This window comes from Kryptolebias marmoratus, unplaced genomic scaffold (genome assembly GCF_001649575.2).
Source record: "Kryptolebias marmoratus isolate JLee-2015 unplaced genomic scaffold, ASM164957v2 Scaffold142, whole genome shotgun sequence".
Classification (NCBI taxonomy): domain Eukaryota; kingdom Metazoa; phylum Chordata; class Actinopteri; order Cyprinodontiformes; family Rivulidae; genus Kryptolebias; species Kryptolebias marmoratus.
In genome coordinates, this window is record NW_023665876.1 from 1 (window position 1) to 11,852 (window position 11,852).

Below are 11,852 nucleotides of genomic sequence, written 5' to 3' on the forward strand. Positions count from 1 at the left end.
TTTGATTTGCATTTTTTTTGTATGTGAATGTTTTGTTTTTAAAATGAAAATGAATAAACTGAATAAATAAAAAAATTAAAAAAAATAAAAAAATTAGGAGGTTTATGTGATTGTTTATTATATTATAGATCTATTCAGTATATAAATATAATTATTGTGATCCCTTATTTCACACAAAACATATTCAAGTGACCCTGTAGCCTATCTTACTCAACTCTAATATTGTATTAGAAACTTTTAAAACTGAAATAAACTTTTTACAAGGTTTTTTTTTTATTATTGTATTTAAAGTTCTGTACAAGTTCATTTTTAAATATGCAAATGATAGAACCTATATGTATCAGAAAATCAACAGTGACTATAATCCCATCTAAAATCTGTTTATTTTATTTAATGGGTGGTTAGAATCTGTTGACGGATCACCAGGCTCAACGCTCTAAAAGTAAAGACTCAAAAATCACCAGATATTTCCAGCTGTGCAACCTGGCCACTGATGAGATGTCCTTCAGGCAGCAAACTGAGTTAGAAGGAGACTCAGCAGAGGAAGCAAAAGAAACTCTTTAAATGGTAAAAACAGGCTTTAAAAGTTACTGTTCTTTAGTAGACTATGAATAAGATAACTAATTATACTATGAGTATAATAACTAATTCCTGATTAATTAGTTTAGTTCTTCAATAAGGTATTCAAAGGTTGGAGGATAATGTGTTGCAGCAGGTTTGGATGATTTTATTTATTTATTTCTGTATTTATTAACCTTGTGATGTTATGTCTCTGTGCAGTGGAACACCTCTGTCCAAGGCTAATTTATCCCAAGGGAAACAAATAAAGAGATTTTTACCTTTTTTAAATATTCAAATTCTTAGTCAACAGTTCCTACACCATCCGGCAATAACATGTAGTCAGATTACACGTCTCATCTGGCTTTGGAAATATATGGTTCTGAATTGACTCACCTGTTAAAATAATGGTTATTTATAATAATAATATATTTTAATTTATTTTATTTTACTTTTATTTAACCAGGCAAACCCCATTGAGATCACAGGTCTTTTTTTCATCTGAGGCCAGGGCCTAAAGGCAGCCTAACATGTATGTTTTTAACAATACTACTACTACTACTACTACTACTAATAATAATAATAATAATAATAATAATAATAATAAACATTATCACATCTCATCAGTGGTCAGGGTGCACAGCTGATAAAATAATGGGTAATTATTAAAAACATTATTATAAATACCCATTATTTTATCAGGTAAGTCAATTCAGAACCATATATTTATTATTATTATCTGGTAAATTATTGGTTATTATTAATATTATCTGTTCAAATAATGTTTTTTTTATTATCGTTATTTTCACAATAACAGTGTATATCTGTAAACCTGAATGATAGCGTTCATGTAAAATTGGCCTAATTTTACTCACAATAAGTCCTAATTTTGTTAGTCAGCATTGTTTACACAGTGCTGCACAATTGACAAGATGGTGTCGCTTTCGCCGCCTGTGCCTTTAGAGCGGTGTGGCATGCCCATAGTATATAAGACATTGCACACACCCCTCTCCAATCTGACGGAGACTCAAAGTTTTCTGTCAAGCATCAAAAAATCTACAGGAAGAAGAAGAGTCACAAAAGATAAAGGAAGTTTGGGGGAAACCAAAAAAAATAAAAATAGCAAGCGCAGGAGTGATTAAAATTATGGGCTTTATGGGCGATCTTGGTGAGATTGTGCCTGTGTGCAGTTTCTTGGGCACACAAGAAAGTTATTTTAAATATTTTTTGAATAGCTTCACTTTAGGCCCCATAAAAGAATATTTATCTTTTAAAATCTCAACAGAAAAATCATTGACTGTGCCATGACATGATATAGCACAAAGCCTTAAAATTAAGGACACTGAATATCCAGCAAAAAATGGTCCCTACACAGCATTGACCACCATCATTATGCAGCTGGGAAAATTTGTAAAGCTCCCATCACGCACAATAAAACGAATACATAAAAGAAAGTATTTTTGGTGGTTTGGTTTTTAAAGTTTCTGGATTTAAATAATCCAGAAATATTAGTGTTAAAAATGAAACTTATCATGATGGTAGGTATACTGTGTGATCATTTTCAAAATAAGCTAAATATATTTTTAATAATTGATGTCAATTTGTCTTCATGTCATTTTACAGCCAGGAGACTAACACAGACAGAATTGATTTTTGCACGTTAACTTGATCTTTATAGCTACAACAAAACAAAGCAATCAAACAAAATAAGTTACAAGCATATTTTTGGTAGAAATAACAGCTTATTCTGTCACTTACATCTGTGTCACAGTCACTTTGTTGTACATTTGATTTGGTAATAAAGCCTCTGGAAATGTATCATAACCATGAGTAGCAAAGAAGCCCTTCAAAATATTCTGAAAAATAACAAAGAGACAAAAATCAGGAAATTGTTGCAGTGTTTAAAAACTTGTTTTTGTTTTATTTTTCTTTGTATTTTTTATTTCCACCATTTTTTTTTAAATCTTTTACTGATAAAGTCTACTAACATCAGTTATAAGTGATGGGTCAGCTTTGTTTCTGGGCTTCCTCATTTCCAAAGAAAGAACAGTTTCAATCTCAAAAAGCTTGAGACCATCTTCACTTGTTTCTGGTTTGAAGCAGCACCCACCTAAAAACAAAACAAGTTATTGATTTATGTGTAATAAAATACTGCATGCTAATATCTACAATGAAAATCTTAAAGAAAGACCACATTATGTTTGTGCATTAGTTCACTGCCAGTCTTACATTTTCAGTGATGAGAAAATCAATTTAACATCAGTCTACCTACACACTGTACATGCTTTGTGTGTGTAACTCACTGAATAAAGACATTCAGAACTGCAGTTCTGAAAATACATGTGAGAGGTGCTGCTCATTCACATGTCAGCAAATTGATTTCCCTAATTCTTGCAGGGCTTTTGACTTAAGGGCTGTTTATCTACTCTATTTTTGAGTCAATCTGTAGATTTTCTTCTGATGACAAATTTACCTGGAAACACAGTTGTAAGTCTTCTCCAAAATCACAAAACAACTGGATAAAATCCTCACAACCCCTTCAGCAACTGCAAGGGCAAAGATCAGGTTCACTGTTCTGTGACCCAGATGAGAACCACACTGCTCTTCCTTTCTCCAAGTTTCAACAATCAGTTAGAACCTCCTTTCCAATAATTGGAAAGTGTCAGCTGTGTCAGGTGACCCCTGGGGCAGCCAAATCCTAAAGGCCTCCCTCTTTATGTTGTTGCCTTCCCTCTCTGCTGGTGTCCGACAGAAGGTCCTCTTTTCCCCACTACTACAGATACCAACAACCTACTTGCCACAACTCCTGGAAGCTGCATCCACAATGGAGGTTTTGAATATGATTCATTCACATTTTGAAAGGAAGCTGTAGAACTGCCAGCCTGAAAATATTATTAAGAGTAGTGCACTGCATGTGCCCACCCCTAGATACACAACAGTTTGATTCCATAGCCCTTTTTTAAACACTATTTCTTTCTTATCTGCATATGAATGAGGGAAAAAAAGAAGACAGATAAAAAAGTCTGCATGAGGTAGAAATCTTAGTTAAAATACAGCCATTCGCTTCTGGTAGCTGACATATGCAAAACAGAGGGACCTCAGCGCTTTGCTGTCTGTGCTTACGCACAATTTGGCATTGTGGAATATTCTGAGTGATGTTCATCTAACGATTGAACCATCCATTGGTTCATGAGATTGTTTTGTTGATGGACAAATAGAATTCACTCCAACTGGTATTGCCAAAGTTTTAAGCAAAGATCTTAAAGATCAATGTGTAGTGCTCATAGTATATGTTGGTGATGATGCTCAGCTTGTATCACACCAAATTTTAGACCAATATCTATAAAACTGATATATAGCTATTTTTTGTTTTCAAAGTTGAGTTGGCTGTGTCGGTCATCCTAAATTTAGTTGACTCTAAAAGTTAATCAGTTGTAGATGCACATCCAATTATTACTTTCTTAAAGTTTTGTTAAACTAAAAAAATGAAATATTATATAAGCTCAGTTTTGCATTATCTTTTTGGTCACCTTGCACTATAATGTGACATTAGCATTATTTATCATAACCTTTAAATCATATGAAGCAAATGGTTATTCATATTTTGTCAACTTAAATGTTTAGATTAAAAGTACCTGTTGCAATGCTGATTCCATGCAGGATATTATTCTCCACATCTCCAAGAAGGATGGAATCCACTATTATGTTAGATTTTATGAGGTTGGCAGCAACATCGGCTGGCTTTACGGCAGATCTGTTGACAAATATTCAGATATGTTATCAACACGTCATTTATTAGGTGTGTGCTTTATTATAAAGAGAAACAAAGAACTTATTGTCAGAATTTTGGTTTTGTTTAGGTTTTTCTTTGAGATTTCTTTTGCATTTGGGGTTATTGTTTTAATGTTTTGTCTTTGTTTAGTTTCTGCTTCTTGTGTTTCTGTCATTATTCTCTTCTTCTCTGTCTTTACTTGCCATGCCCATCTCCACCAGCTCTTAGTATGTAATCACTCACCTGTGTCCACTTCCCCTAATTACCCTCTGCTTTAAAACCTGGTCATTTCCGCAACTTACTCGATCTCCATTGACGCTTGTACATGCTGTCTGGTTCCTCTCATGTCCTGCCTTATTGTGTTGTTTTTACCACATTTTTGGATTTTTGTTATTGTTTTGTTTTGCTGCCTCACCAGAGTTTTGCTTTAGTTCTTTTATTTAAAAATATATTTTCTTTTTCCTTCAAACTAAGATGAGTCTGCACGTTGGGTTGACGCTCTCACCACTCAACCTGACACTTACGTCATTATTACAAGAACAAAACTAAACTGACTCAAGTTTTAACTACAAATTCCACAATTTTTCGCTTTACATTGAGTCATCAAAATAATTATTTATTTAAATTATTTACCTTATGTTGAATCCATAAAAATCTATACCACAGCTGGTTTGTAAAGAGACATTTATCACTATCTATTTATTTAACTGGATGGGATGAGACATTATTATTATTAATAATAATAATAATAATAGTTTTATTTATTTTAAGCAAATTTTTAAGAAAAAAAGCTTTGTCTACAAACTCAACGGACTGGTATTTCTTCTTTATGAGCCTCTACAGGCCTGAAAAGGCTGCTTCAACTACACAGTTGAAATCAAATGTTTACATACACTGAGAAAAAAGACACAATCATTTTTTCCCTCAATGTCTGACATTAATTCAGGCTAAACCTTTCCTGTTTTAGATCAGTTAGGATTCCCAAAATACTTTTATTTGTTAAATGCCTGAATAATAAAAGAGCATTTTTATAGTTTTTTAAATTATTATTACTTTCTTCATAGTCACAAGTTAATATACACTAAAATTGTTATGCCTTTAAACAATTTAGGAAAGCCTAAATGAAGATGCTTTGGAAGCTTTTGATTGGTTAATTGACACCATTTAAGTTAATTGAAGGCACATTTGTGATTGCATTTAATGGCACACCACAAATACACTGCTTCTTTATGTGACATCATGGGAAAATCACCCAAGATATCAGGAAGATAACTGTGGACCTCAACAACTGTTTTATTTTTGGGTTCACCATGAAAATGTATAAACACCATGAAAATGTATAAACACCATGAAAATGTCCTGCCATCATATCACTCTGGAAGGAGTTCTGTGTTCCTGAGATAAATGTGTTTTGATGTAAAATTTGTGCATCAACTTCAAAACAAAAGTAAAAGATCTTTTGAAGATGCTGCTGTAGCTGGTCAGAGTTTCATTTATCTACAGTGAAACAAGTCCTGAACCAACATGGGCTGAAAGGAAACTCAGAGAGGAAGAAGTCATTACTCCACCGTTTGCCAATTGACACAGAGATAAAGACCTTACGTTTTGGAGACATGTCCTGTGGTCTGATCAAATTAAAACTGAACTGAGACCATGTTACATTTGGAGGAAAAAGGAGGAAGCATGCAAGTCTGTGAACACCATTCTGACTGTGAAACACGGGGGCGGCAGTATTATGTTGTGAGGGAGGGACTGGTGCGCTTCACAAAATAGATGGCATCGTGAGGAAAGAACACCATGTGGAAATACTGAAGCAACATCTCAAGACATCGGCCAGGGAGTTAAAACTTAAACACAAATGGGTCGTCAAATGGACAAAGACCCTCATATGCAGCTAAATTAGTTGCAAAGTGGCTTCAGGACAACAAAGTCAGTCTTTTGGAGTGGCAATCACAAAGCCCTGATCCCAATCTCAGAAAATTGGTGAGCATATCTGAAAAGCCGTGTGAACAAAGCAGCCTACAAACCTAACCCAGTTCCACCAGTTCTGTTAGGAGGAATGGGACAAAATTACTGCCAATATTTGAGAGGAGCTTGTGGAAAGATATCCAAAATGTTTGACCCAAGTCATATAGTTTAAAGTCAACACTACTAAATATTAAGAAAATGTATGAAAATCACTGTTTTATTGATGCTATGGCCTTGGTGGAGGTTTGTGTTCTCCGAGTGCTTCTAGTTATTATTTACATCACAGAGAATAGTTACTATGTCTAATGAACTCTTAAAAAACAGTACAGTCCTACTTTGTTTTCCCTCAAAGTTTGATTTAATTTTTTCCTCTCAAATGTATTAGCAAAAGCTTCAAACTCAGTTTTCTAAGTTTTAAAGCTGACAGATCACCATTCTAACTCAACATTAGGTCTGTTATGTTTTAAATAAATGCAGAACAGAGACTTTCTCTTAACACTGCAGAAAAAGCTGCAGAAAAGCTGCCTCCACAACATGACTTGAGGGATGTGCTGTGTGGTTCTATTGCCTGAAATGTTTTGGTTTTTCTTTTTTTAGCTGCTGCCACACAAGCAATTTCAAGTGGCAGAGACATCCTCGGTTCTAATGGCACCTTACAAAGTCACGAGTGATCTTATGTTTTTATGCTCGAGGAGCAGTTTTAACTCCATGAGAAATCTTGTTATGTTTCAATCTTGTTACACCCCTAACCGCAAGCAAACACATTTATGCCAACATACATACATGTCCACAAATACATAACAGATTACTGTAATTTAGTTTTTTTCTTGAGAACTGCTCTAACTCAAATTATAATTTATTTAACTGAACCAAGTTTTAATCTAAACCATGCAAAACCATAGTGTGTTCATAACAAGACTTATACATAATTCATAAAATGCATCTACTGTATGTTAGTTAGGTAACTATAGCGAAACAGCAAATCCAGCAACATTTACCCAACATCATTTCCATCTGTAAGACACAGAATGCAAAGTCTACAGTCTGGGAACTTCTTTACTTTTTCCAGCTCAAGCTTCCCAAGTTCAAGAGATTCATAGAGCTTTGTACGACCTGCTGCCTTAAGAGTGTGCACGTTTCTAGAAAAAGAAAGAAATTTTTCTATTAAATCATGGCTTGACAACCAATGCTATTAGTCATTAAAATGTATGAACATACTGAAGTCAAATATTTATATCTATAAGTCAAATATGCAATGAAGAGCTGTCCAAGACAAGTAAAACACTTACCTTAAAATGTTCAAGGGTTTCTGTAAAAGTCTGCACTGTTTTCACATCTGATGCAAATGTCACAAGGCCAATAAGATGATGGAAGTCATAAGCCATTGTTCGTGACGCAAAGTTGTCGAAAAGCTCCGCTACAGCATGAAGTTTTTCAATGTCCACACTTCCATAGCATTTTTCTCCCATTGATGAGCTTGTATCAAACAGTACCTAATAAAATGAAAGTGCACATGTGATTCAATTGGTATTTTGGGTTTTTTTTTTTATACATTTGTATTTTTTTATTCCTCAACCAAGAATTAGTCCCTAACTAAAATCTTGACAAAACATGTTTGTAATTTGTTTAGATAGGAACAACAATAACATAAAATATAATATAAAATGTAGGACAGCATAATTATCCTAAGCTATCCTTATGAGAGTAAAGGTGCTGGCAAGCACCTGGTGGTCGAGCCTTGGCTCCTGAGTTGGGCCAGGCCAAGCTCAAAAAACAATAGAATGCCAATGCCCATAAACTCACCACCTGCACAGAGAGTCATCAAGGTTGGGTGCATACTAAGCTGGGTGGCAGATGAGGGTGGGGTGCTGAGCCTGCTCATCACAGGGGGCACAAATTGGTTTTAAATATGTTGAATGCCACCTCACTGCCAGGAAAGGAGCTGGAGCTTGTTTGTGAAGTTGGGTGATACCAACTACATATTGTTGGGCTCACGATCAACAAAGCTTAGTTCCATATACAATAATGAGGGGGTTTCTTCATTCTGGCATAGTAAAGAAATTGCTGAGCCAAAAGGCAAAGTTCATGATTTACTGGTCACTCTACATTCCAACCTTCATCGAAGGAGCGCCACCATTCAAGGGGAGCTTGGAGTAGAGTAGCCGCTTTTCTACAAAATCAAAAGAGTCAGATGAAGTGGTTCGGGCATCTGATTAAGATGTCTCCTGAGTTCCTCCCATTGGAGCTTTTTGGGGCATGGCCTTCTAGGAATAGAACTTGTGGCAGACCCAGAACTTGCTGAGAGATCTTACAGTCTCTCTGGCCTGGAAAAGCCTTAGGATCCCTCAGGAGGCGATGGAGAGTTTTGATAGGGAGAGGGATGTCTGGACTTTTCTTCTCCTGGACCTACTGTCCTTGTGACTGAACCATGGATAAGAGTAAGGAAATGGATGGGGGATGGATGGATGAATGGATGGAAAAGGTCCATGGACCAAGTGATCAGGGACTGCTGAGAGCGGGAGACAAGAGGCACAAGTATGGGAAGGAGTTATGCCATATACTGTATTCTGTGTTTTGAAATATAAATATATGGCAATTCACTTGTATATTTATTTATTTTTAACACATGGCCAGTAGGACATTGTTTACAGTTCAAATTGGAAGGAAAATACAAAACAATGACTTGACTTTTATCGTTACTGTTTTTTTAATTTTTGTAGTTAAGTAACCAGTGGACAAACAATACCTTGCTGTACATTACCTTAGATATTTCCCACTGGCTAGGTTGGCTTGTTTGTATATCTCTGCTTTTGGAAATTATTGTCTGTTTAAAATAGACAAGATTTGATGTTTGTTTTTGGTTTTTTCCCTGAATAATGGGTACTGTTGAACACTTATGATACATCAAATTTTGTAAAACCTCACTTAAAATGCTTTCTATCAACCTTGAAAAATTTATTGTATTTGTTGCACTTTCATGTCATTCTACTATTATGTTTGCTCAAGATAATAATAATAATAATAATATGAATTTTGTCCAAGGAATAGGTTGTCCATGTTACACTGAGCCGCGTTCAACTATCAGATATGGTTCCCCCTGCGTCTCCGTGCCGCATAAGCGGCAAAAAGCGCGCGTTCATGTTCAATGCTCGTAACCGCCGCGCTGTGCTCGCGCTGCAAGGGAACTACGGAGACCGTGAAAGGTCAAACAACTTGTTTTGGCGAAGTTAACCCACCGTTTTGCTAGTGTGATAGATAGAGAGACTCTGTTATGGACAATATAGACAATGTGTGGACAAAAACAATTAATAATTAAAATAAATAATGACTTATCTAATAAAAGAATTGTTTAGAGGGGCAAATATTTCTCATTAAAAAAACAAAAAACATTATTCTTTTAGGAATAAAATGTGCTAATAATATCATAATACAGAAAACGTTTACCAAAAATGTGTATGATACTCAAAAAAACATTCTGTTTTTATTGTGAAAACATTTCATAAGCAGTTTATACACCCCATCACATACTATTCACCTCTTATTAAACTGGGGGAACGTTATCTGACGGGCGATATAAAGCCGTCAGATACCTATCTATCACGCTAGCAAAACAGTGGCTCGACGTAACAGTCCATAACTTACACCGTTTTTGAGCATAGGGTGGTTATTCTGCCCTGACAGTAAAACATCTGCTATGTACAGCTGGACAGATAGTATATAGCTTGAAGAAAAAAGAACTCCAGAAGTTTTGTTGAGTCTTTCGCCCTATGTCTGGTTGAACCACAGCACCTGAAGCAGATGTTCTTTTCTTTAAAAAAGGTGTTACACTCTTCTATGGGCTTACTGCGGTAGGCACAGCATTTCCTCAGTGCATGGGGCTTGTCGCTCTGGATCTGTAGCTCCTTTTTCAGCTGCATTTATAGGAGTTGCTGTAGATTCAGAGAACACCTCAGTTTTCTTGACAGAGATCGGCACTTTATTGTTGTACCTTGAGAGCCTTTCTATTTTGTTGGTGCTTAGGTGACCTTGGTACATGATGAAACTAAGGTCATTCCTGATCTTTGCTTCAGAGCGAACAAACTGTGAGAAGAAGGTGAATGGCGGATAGAGTACCTGGTATTGTTCTTTGTATTTCGATCCTTGAGAAATCCATTTTTCTTGAAGACCAAATTGGAGTTTTCTAGAATGGGATTCACTCCATGCAACGTATCTAAATATGCTAACCCAGGAAGGTATCCTCCCTCTTTGGTGTACTCCAGTTTCAGTAGGAAGTCTCCGAGCTCTCTTAATCTCACATTGTCTCTATTTGAGATTCTGGGAAAATCCTCCACTCTTCTTAGGAGTGAATGCTCCACAGCTTCTGGGGTTCCAAATGTCTTTTCTAATCTTTCCCAGACCATGTTTAGCCCTGTGGTTGTGTCGTGACTGTGTATGTCTAGGATTCTTTTGGCTTGTTCTTTAGACTCTGGCCCAAGCCATTTTGCTGAAAGATCTAACTCTTCTCTTGAAGGTAAATTAAGTTCATCAATAACACCTTGAAATGATGCCTCCCATGCCCAATAATTCTCTGCACTCTCATCAAACTCCATCAAACCTGATGTAACTACTTCTCTTCTCATTAGGTATTTTGTGACGTCTGATGCAGGCGTTGACTGCTTAAAAAGTGATCTGGGAGCTGATTTTATTGTATAGGTTGTTCTTGGTAAACTGGGTTTGTTGATGGATACAGAGGTCTTTGGCTATATCTCTGTGGAAGAGCACAGTTCTCTATAGTATATTGTGTAACTTGCTGTGTAGGCTAGAAGTTGGTATTTTCTTGTAGGTAAGTATCTTCTTCAATGTCGATTTTTAGGATATTCATGTCCTTTTCTACCTTCTCCATTCCTGGCTCTATTAACTTAGAGGGGTGTTCTAATGATTCATGGCTGTGCTGTAAAACATACTCACTCGTTCATTGTATGGCACTGGATGTCATGAGTAGTATGTTGATGCTGTGACGAGAATCTCTCTCTGTCCTCTTCTGTAGCTACAAATACTGCCTCTTCTGCACTGGCTGTGGCTGTATCTTTTCCCATCTTTAAAATGTGCATTTTTGCTTTTAACGTAGCTTCTTCCACCATCATCTCCCCTTCTCTTTTAGCAAATGAAGATTGCATATGGGCAGCTTCAGCTTTTGCTTGAGCTCTGAGCGCAGCTGAGCTAGCAGTAGATGATCTGATGCTTGACTGGGTGATGGATCTCGTCCTCAGAGAATGGTTTCACAATGTTTCTCTATGTTGGTTGTTTGGAGGTTGGTGACTAAGCAACAATAGAATCAGCGTGTAGGTATAACTGCTTCGAAGTTGAGCTTGGAGTATTACCGTTGTTACGGCCCAAGGCCTTTTTCTCTGGGTCTCTAACCTCCATGTTTTGGACTCCTTAATTGGTGCTGATTGGAAGTGGAGGCAGCTGGCCAGTGTCTCCAGATGACGTCAGATCCACCATAAGATGCACCACTTCCTCTGACTAGGAAGCTCATTCTTTTTGTCTCCCTGCCACTCTCTCCCCTTTCTCC

The 11,852-nt window shown here is 36.4% G+C and overlaps 1 long non-coding RNA gene across 2 annotated transcripts; it reads right to left on the minus strand.

Moving 5' to 3' along the window:
• Positions 1-12: 12 nt before the first annotated feature.
• Positions 13-11,689, minus strand: LOC112450104. Of its 2 annotated transcripts, XR_005232899.1 has the most exons (6): positions 7,588-11,689; positions 7,297-7,437; positions 4,194-4,312; positions 2,547-2,668; positions 2,317-2,414; positions 13-1,614 (listed from the first exon to the last, which is right to left on the minus strand). It is a non-coding gene; the product is annotated as an uncharacterized LOC112450104 (long non-coding RNA). The 2 variants fall into 2 exon arrangements; XR_003038664.2 differs by having other exon boundaries at positions 13-2,414; positions 7,588-11,685.
• Between the last annotated feature and the right edge of the window lie 163 nt (positions 11,690-11,852).